Source organism: Rhincodon typus, chromosome 8 (assembly GCF_021869965.1).
Source record: "Rhincodon typus isolate 14 chromosome 8, sRhiTyp1.1, whole genome shotgun sequence".
In the NCBI taxonomy this organism is placed as follows: Eukaryota; Metazoa; Chordata; class Chondrichthyes; order Orectolobiformes; family Rhincodontidae; genus Rhincodon; species Rhincodon typus.
The window spans coordinates 88,132,439-88,141,938 of record NC_063339.1 but is presented as its reverse complement, the minus strand read 5'-3'; positions in this window follow the sequence as shown (position 1 = coordinate 88,141,938).

Sequence of the window (9,500 nt, the reverse complement as noted above, 5' to 3'; positions counted from 1 at the left end):
TGATGCTGCTTGGCCTGCTGTGTTCATCCAGCCCTGCACCTTGTTGTCTCGGATTCTCCAGCATCTGCAGTTCCTACTATCTCTATTTCTGTTATTTGAAGTTTGTTGTGTGTAAATCATCCCCTCCTCACTCACTGTAAAACATTTTACAAACTCCATCCCTGTCAGTCCAGGAGGGACATTCACCACATTCTCTCCCCTGGCCCAGGATGACCGCACAAGCGTCCTGTTCCCCTTTGCCTCCTACAAAGATGGCGGCCGTTACCCGGGCCCTGTGATTAGCGAAGAAGCCTCGAATTGTCGCGTTTTGTGAAACAGGGACAGATAGTTTCTTTATATGGGGTCTATTGCATCCACAAAGTCTTTATGAAGCCTCTCCGTCTAACCACCCTGTCCATCGCTTCTTCTGTTCCGCCGCATTGTTACCTTTTTTGGAGCCGACGAAAAGGGGCGCTGCATCTCAGGATCGCTCCGAACGCTCTCGGCCGTGGGCGAACAGCAAGATAATGAGCATGCGCACTGATGAACAATTTTGTGCAAAAAAAATTCACTGGCGCTCAGAATTCTGGGTTAAGCCGGTGCCATAGTCGACCTCAAATTTATTTGTTGCTATGAGAGCAAGTAATTTTTCTATTTTTCTCCTGCAAGGACAACTTTTGTATATATTACATGTAAGAGAGAATAAAACGCCCCTTGAGTGTCCCAGGGCTATAACAAGTTCTGACACCGAACCCCACATTAAAGGGTAAAGTCAGGCCATACTCATTCTGAAATATGGGGCTGCTTTCTTATTACAGAGAGAAAACTGGTGCTAGTTTAACCTGAGGAACACCACACCTCAGATGAGCAGAGAGGTTGAAAAATGGAGTCATTAGGAGTAACTTCAAATGGCATGAGATTTAAACCCACACTGTTGGCAATATGAGGAAAACTGACAAATATTCTGAGAAAGAGTTTGGCTTTCAGAACTGTCTTCAAGGAGGAAGATGTACATTTTGTATTCCAGCAAACAGCAATGTTTCCTGTCATTGGTTGAAAGAGCTATTTTTGTTCCACTGAAGCCCTCAAGACATTGAATAAATATTTAAATGAGCACTTTCACTGTCACCACGCTATGGTTCAAGTGGCTGGAAACTGTGTTTAGAAGCGAGATGTTTGATGACTGACGATGACATAATGGGCCGAAGGGCCTCTCTCCTTGCTGCAAAAAACTCAGTGACTACTATTTTTCAACTGAACAAAAACAGTCAAAAGCAATGTCAACAACAAAAATTGCAAGCATTGCATGCACCTCCCTTGGTGCTTTAGTGTTTAGGATTCAGCCCTCTCACCGCTGTTTCTTGGTTTGATTTCCAGTCAAGGGATGAGGATGTGTTGTTCCCGTATGAAACATTAAAATGAACAGGATTTCCTGACATTAAAATAGCAACTGTGTCAGAGTCAGTGAGAGTTTCACATCAGCGATGAAACCCAATGCGACGAAGCACTGAAGTCCATTGCCTTAGTCTGTTCAGACACAGTACCACAAAAAAAATCTGCTCCTTATTGAAACGTACAGGGTTTCATTTGGACATTTAATGGGTTGGATGCAGAAAGGTTGGTTCCCTTCTGGTGCAGTCTAGGACCAGAGTGCCTCGTATCAAAATGTGGTCACACATTTAAGACAGAAATGTGGAAGAAATTATTGTCTCAGGCGGTTGTGAATCAGTGGAATTCTTTACAGCAGAGGGCTGTTGTGGTTGGGTCATTTAGTATTTCAAGGCTGAGATCGACAGGTATTTAACCAGTAAATATATCAAGGTTATGGGAAAAGGCAGTCATATGCAGTTTAGGATTATCAGATCAGACAAAATCGAATGGCAGAATACACTTGAAGTGTGACCTCTTTCTGTTCCTACAATTAATGGTCTCAATATGAGGCTGCAATGTTCTCCAGAGTAAAATGTGCCAAATTAAAAATGCGCGGGCCTACTCGGAGCATGGAACGGAGGTGAGATGTGTAAAGGACAACACGCAAAGGATAATCAATGTGGGTGATTGATCTGGAGTGACATGTGTACCAAGGTAAACAGGAAAACCGGTCTTCAGCACCCACAGTGAGCCTGGCTCCAGCAGGACTACAGCTAACGCTCACAAACCACCATTGACCTTCCCTTTCCCTGACGTCCCCTCTCTTTTTGTTTTAAACCGATTGCACGTCAGAAAATTACAGCTGACATTGCTGACATGGAACTGTAACATGCAGTGAAGCAATTCTGACTGGTCGACGACAGAATTCTGCTTTGAAGGATTAGGCAGTATTTCATATTATTACTCTCAATGGTTAACCATTAACAGGCCATGGCAGCGAAGGCACTGAAGCCTAATTACTAGATTCCCAAGGAAGATCTCTGGTTAAAAACCGAAAGAACTGTAGATGCTGTAAATCAGGAACAAAAACAGAAGTTGCTGGAAAAGCTCAGTAGCTCTGGTAGCATCTGTGAAGAAAAAATCAGAGTTAACGTTTTAGGTCCGGTGACCCTTCCTTTCCATTCCGAGGAAAGATCTCTGCTTATATCACCCTGGACACTGTCTGATTCGGCATTACATTCTCCCATCCTTCTGCACATGATACCCTCTGCTCTGTATCGGTTTTGTTACGTCTTGGTTTACAATGTATAGGCTTTCCAATTATCTATTACATTGTAGTTTCTAATTTATGAGACCCTCGCTCTGCTGACCTGATGCTGGCTCTGTAGCTCAGTGGATAAAGCCCTAGTCTCGTAATACTAATAGTCAGGAGTTCAAGTCTCACTGGAGCCTGCAGCAATTTTGTACATCTGTTGCTTCCAAGATGCAAAGGAGCACTTTAAATATCGTATGGAATTATGACAATGTCATTTACTCTACAGGCCAGAAATATGCTTGAACTGCCACATTCCGGTTTGTCCTTCCAGGACCTTGAAGAAGACCATTTGGAAGGACAGGAAGCAGCTGACATGATCAGTGCTTGACTGGGAGAGCGAGATGAGGCCGTATAAACTGCAGAGTGACGGGGGAGGAACATGGAACCAGGGCAGCAGCCGAGTGCTTCCTTTCTTTGCTGTAACCAAACTCTAATTTTGAAGTCTGACATGGGACAATTTAAGCCAAGTGGGTGAAATTCTACTTGCTGGAGCTTGGTCTTACCTGAGGTCTCTGTGACTCTTGGCAGAATGTGTCGCTGTTTGTCTCCTTCTGTGGATGAAAATGGGGTTAAGTTCCCCGAAGGGGCATGAAAACAGTTTTCCATCTCAAACTTCAGTCCCATGTGTTGTGTTGATTAAGATTAAAACGTTACAGTGAAATTATCATTGAGATGAATACTTGAAATGTCAGAGCACACAAGGCTACAGGCCAAGTGCTGGAAACTGGGATGATGGGCCTCTTTCCGTGCTGTAAAACTCGATGATTCGATCATTTTGAAGGAGAAACTGATGTCCAATTTAAAATAAAACCAAAAGCTGTGTCTTTAAGAAATTATGCAAGTACTTCTGTCCTCATCCTTGGTGGTCTACTGGTTAGGATTCAGCGCTTTTACTATCTGCATCCAGCAAATCAGGATTTATTGTCCTGAAAGTGACAACAGCAAAGCAGAGCAGCTCTGACGGGAATCCTTTCACTGTGTCGGATCAGTGAATGCCCCCGATAACATCAGAGTCAATGTCCTAGCCTCTTGAAGAAGTGGAATGTGTCTCGACTGTCTCTGCTCGGTCGGACAGTTCACCCTTCATTCTCCTCTGATTCCCGTCCTAAAGATTCTCAAAGCGGAGACCAGGCGATTTGTTCTGTTTTTTTTTCCATTCTCAGGTGCTGCAGTGATTTGGTCAATTGAAAGGTGCCCATGAGCAGCGTATGGTGCTACGTTAGCTTCCCCTCCTCGGTCTGAGACATTGACTCTCATGTTCTCAGTGAGTCAATGAAAGGATTATACTTCCGACAGATCAGATTCGAACCTCATCCAGGCTTCAGGACACTGAGGAAAAAGTGTTTGGAAGTGCGAAGAAGTTGTAAACTGCGCGTGAGTCAGGTCAGAATCACCATACAATCTCCTGATGCATAGACAGACGATTATCCATTGCACCGCTGGCCCTCTACATGGCTAATGGTTACATGCTACAGAGTTGTGGTGTTAACAGGGACATGAGCAGCAATGGCAACATTTACAATGTGAACAACCAGCAAAGATAACCACCGTCACTGCTTCACTTTAATGGCCCCTACTTTGTGAGGTGGTGAGTTTCACTGGCAAAAGAAGCATATTTGTCCTCAGGTGCCTGCTTCAGTACCACCTGTCTCTCTGCTGGAACTTTCCATTGTTTTATTCACAATCCCTCCAGTATTTTATGATCCACTCTAAGTGAAATGCACTTACATGCTTTGTGTTATGGTCTCTTCGAGTCAACGCCCTGAACAAATTCAGCGAGAAGCTTCTGGTCATTTCTAGCCCGGCCTCTGGTATTCGACGAGTTGAATGACATCTTTATTGGTGCCGCCATTTCACCACAGCTTGGGGCTTCCAAACAGGCCCCTGTTAGCATCAGCCTGTTCTCTGCCTACCCGCAGTACCTCTGCTGAACAACAACACATTATCACAGCTCTGCATTCTTCACATAGAAACCCGGCCGACAATATGAGCTGTTTTGAAGCTTAGAGAGAGAAATATTTCTGGCAAAGGTCGTTCTGATGTGAAAAAAAAAAAATATATAAGAGAATGTACAAGTCAGGTCACAAAGGTTACTGTCAGCATATCTGATATTCCAGTGGTTATGATTCAGAGCTTGCATCGCCCAGGCCTGGACACAATTCGAAGTCAGGAAGTAAAAATTTCTTTCTCTTGCGAAAATTCTCTGAATGAAAACGAATTCCTGTTAACAAAGAAAACACATACCCTGAATCTGTCAGAATCAGCCCAGGGTGAGAGATTGTTTCCATCTAGAAAGGCAATGACAGCAGGGACACGGGAAAACTACCACCTGCATGTCCTCCTCCAAGTCACTCACCAGGCTGAGTTGGAAATACATCACTGTTCCTTCTGTGGCGCAGTGTCTAAATCCTGGAATTCCCTCTCTAATGGCATAATGGCTGTACCTAGTTCAAGAAAGTAGCCTATCACCTCCATCTATGGGGTAATTAGGGATGGGAAATGAAATTTCAGATTGAGATTGCGATTTTACAAGAATAGCAATTGTTCTTTGCCGGTTTTACTTTTCCAAAATGAAGTCTGGGACATTTTTTGTGGAGACAAGGAAACAGTTTAATTCCACTTACTGCAGAGGCATCCGTGTCACCAGGAACCTGCTTTTCTGAACCCAGGGCCATCTCCCTTCGAGCCTTTCCGCTTCTTGTCTGATCCCAAGTATCTAATTGTGCCAGAGCCGAGATTCTATTTGAATTTTTGAACTTTTCAAGGCATCCTGATTATTTCAATGACACCGAGAACATCAGAGACAATGTCCCAGCGTCTTAAGGCAGGGAAATATGCCTTGACTGACTCTGCTCAATCAGAAAGTTCAACCTTCACTTTCTTCTGAGTCTGAATCACAAAGTATTTTGAAAGATTTACGATGCTGGAACCTGGGTTATCTGTTTTGTTTCCTTTCCATGTCTTCTCCTAGCAGCTGACAATTTTGGCGCTGTTTATAATGTTGGGGTGGATAGTGGTGAGGTTGGGCAGTTTGATTAACCTGAGAGTGAGAATTTTTTTCCATTAACCAAGGTCAGTAAACAGAGTACTTGGATTTAAGGAGTATTAAAGGAGACATATTTGCATTTTTATAATTCTTATCAATCAACACCAGTGAGGAAGCCAGTTTACTACAGGCAGACGTTGCTTAAAATTTGATTCCTTTTCCTCCGAATGTGATATAAATTTGAAATCACACCACAGCAGGTTATAGTCCAACATGTTTATCTGAAATCACAAGCTTTCAAAGCATGGCTCCTTCGTCAGGTGAAGTGGATGCATGTGATACGTTCACAGCAAAGACCCTTTGGGATCATTGACTGAAATCGATTTCATAAGGAACCATCTCCATGCTCTCACGAAGATTTAAACCAAAAACACGTCAAATGCAACAAGACCTCATATAGGGTTCAAACCTGCTACCTGAAGCGCATGTTAGACACAAGACCAACGACCCAGCTTGGTGAAGTCCCACTGAATAATAAATCAGGTGCCACTCAGGCAATGATGGTGTCCCCACCTCAAATGTAGGAGACTAGAGTTCAAGTTCTACCTGCTCCGGAGGTGTGTAATAACATCTCTGAACAGGTTGATTAGACAAAAATTCTCGTCCCTGCTGCTTCAAGCAGTTAAAGCAGCAATGAACATTTTCTCGTTCTGTCTCTCTGTTCACGGAAAGGTGCTATTTGTCCTTTCCGCCGGGACAGGGCTCCCACTTTTGTGAGATAGATTGAACCATTTCTCTCCACGGGCACGCAGTGCTGGGAGATGTGGTATGCGCTCTGTAGCTCACTCTCAAGCAATGGGAGAGGGAAGGAGAAGAAGGGGTGACATCAGGCTTGTGCAGCAAATTATAAACGGCGATTTGGAACTTTTGTTAAATGACATTTATCAGAGACAGACAGAAGGATGGAGGGGTGCTTGGAAAGACAGAAGACGAAACTGGAGATTAATCCCCTCAGCAGCTAAAAATGGGATTTTTCTGTGCAGCCTGTTTGGTGTTCAGGACTCGTCTGCACACAGCAATCCTGCAGAAACACCTTAGCAACGCAGGTGTCCGTTCGTTTGCTGCCTTCAGAGCAGCAACAGTCCCAGTTTAAGAGAATCCGAGTGAAACACTCACTCACTAAGAGACATCCCCAATGGCCCTGAGTTGCGGGGCTGCAGACAGTACAACGCAGAAGGGAGGGTTAAAAATGAGCCATTGTTTCTCCCTCACCCGCTCCGTCACAGAGACCGGGAGAGTGACGTCATAAACCCATGGCGTCATTCCCGTGTGGTAAGAAGCCGTTCAGCCCATCGAGTCCAAGGTGACTCTCTGTCTTTTGTATCTATCTGAGGTTATTCGCAATCGGTGATATCTATCCTAATAATAGTGAACTTCATCTGTGTCGTGATGCTGTCTCCGACATGCTGATACTCTTGTCAATCACGATTTTCATTTCAATGGGAGGACGCTGCCGTCTGAAGCAGCGTGGGCAATTACTGCAGGGTGTCCTGTGCATGTAAAACACTGCAACTAAAGTATTTGAACTTCCCCAGTTTATTCCAATCTCAGAGAGCAGCTTTTGTGAATCAGGTCGTAGCAGACTGACACAGAACAGAAAAAGAGCATTCAAACCTTTGACACAAGCATGTCACCTCACCTGTGTTAACCTGGCCGGCGTATCACTCTGAGATATGTATTTCAGATGAATGGAATGACTGGAAGCAGAAAGTGGCCGCGGCGCTACAGACGCGGCAACATGGAACTCACAAATAGCAGAGGATGGTTTTGATCAATCGTTGGGTTAGGGGCACAGCACGGTCCCGCTGCGCCACACTGCTACCATGCAGCATTGCTTTTTCCAGCTTAAGTTTTCATCTAGTGTGTGCCATTTACCTTCAAGAATGAGGTCAAAAGATCTTCACTCTGTAATTTTTGTTGTGCAGCTGTGTCCCGGCTGTGTCTACATTTGCTTTGTATAATTGCCCTTGACAAGCGTGTCATCTCACCTTTGTCAACTCGGCCTGCGTATTAATCTGAAGGAGGTATTTCATATTGTTGAAACAGACAGCTGATCATTATGCAAGGCACGGAGCAAAATGACATGCACCTGTAGAGAATTACAGAAGATGGCTTCGAGCCATCAACCTTAAGGTTATGGGTCCAGCACGCTCCTACTGCACCACTCTGCTTACTGGCTGTTTTCTCTTTTTTTTGGGCAAGTATTCAGCTTTTCATTTGGCGTGTGGCATGTACCTTCAAAAATGAATTCAAACAATTTCATTGTTGTTATGAAATACTCTGTTGCGCAGATGTATTTCGCCTGTGTAAACATAACCTTTGCCTGTTGCCCACATTCTGTTAGGCCCAACTCTAATTTCATTCAGAATCACAAAATTTGTCACAACACAGGCAGAGGCCATGCAGTCCACCTTAGCTGTGCCGCTCTCCACAATGAGTAAATGACTGTCTCTTTCAGTGTAACTCTCTCCATCGTTACTTGTTACATAACCATTGAATTGCCTTTTGTGTCGATTGAATCTGCGTCTTTAGTGCTGTCAGACAGTGATTTACAGACCCGACCACTCTCTGTTCAAAGCTTAAAACAGACCAGCTTTCAGTTCTCCATGGAGAGCTTTCCCAACTAACTTCATTGCTGATATTCCTCATACACGACACCATTCATGTTAATCTGTTCAACGTTGTCCCAAATCACTTCATATTCCCGCATCCCAGAACTGAGCAATGATGCAGCTGGAGGATTCATTCAGAGTCAGATTGCGTGGGTAAACAACCTGAATACTTGTTTTCGCTTTGAACAAGTATTTCCTTTTGCCGTGTTCACTGCAATGTTGCCTCTGCCCCATTCCCACTTCAGCAACCCAACCTCATTTAACGAAGCTGTTTTTTTGGAAAGCTTATTGGGCTTTGTGGCAACAGCAAAGCTAGAAACGAAGGCTCATCCGGGAGTTGAACCCGGGACTTCTCGCACGTCAACACGGTACATACCCTAAGCAAGGACCATACCCCAAGACCAACGAGCCCTTGTGCCCTTCTACCAGCTCTGAACCAGCTGAGATTCGCTCAGAGCGAAGTACCTTCCACGTTGTTCCAGTAATTCAAAGCAGCAAAGAGTTTCAAGACCATTTTCCTCTCATTCTCTTTCCCTGCTCCTGGGCCGGCGCTGTTTGTCCCTTCCCCTGTTACTGGGTTCTCTCCATTGGTCTATTAAACTATTTTCTTCCACTTGGATCACAAAAAGTTTTGAAAGATTCACAAAGTTCGAGACTGGGTGTCTGTTTCGTTTCCTTTCCATGTTTCCACCTACCCACTGACTATTTTTCCCCCAAAATCTCGTCGCAATCCTGAGGCTTCATCATGCCCAGGGATGGGAGAATTCAGTTTTGTGGAGAGATTCCAGAGGCCTGGATTGTTCTGTTCAGAGCAAAGAAGATTAAATGGAGATTTCATTGCGCTAGTGTTTGCATGATGCAGACAGTGAGAAACTGTTTCCATTGCTCAGGATCAATAAACAGGGGACTGGGATTTTAGCACATTGAAGATTAAGAGAGTTGTACTTATGTCGGACTTTTTACCACCAGCGATGAAGGCCATTTTCCACTGGCAGAGGTTCTTTAAAACTTGCTTTCCTGTGGTAGTGGGGAGACGATGGCCGAGTGGTATTATCGCTGGGCTGTTAATTCTTCTGGTGACCCAGGTTCGAATAGTGGCATTTGAATTCAATAAATAGCTGGAATTAAGCTTGCTGTGAGGAAAACCCATCTAGTTCACCAATGGCCTTTTGGGAAA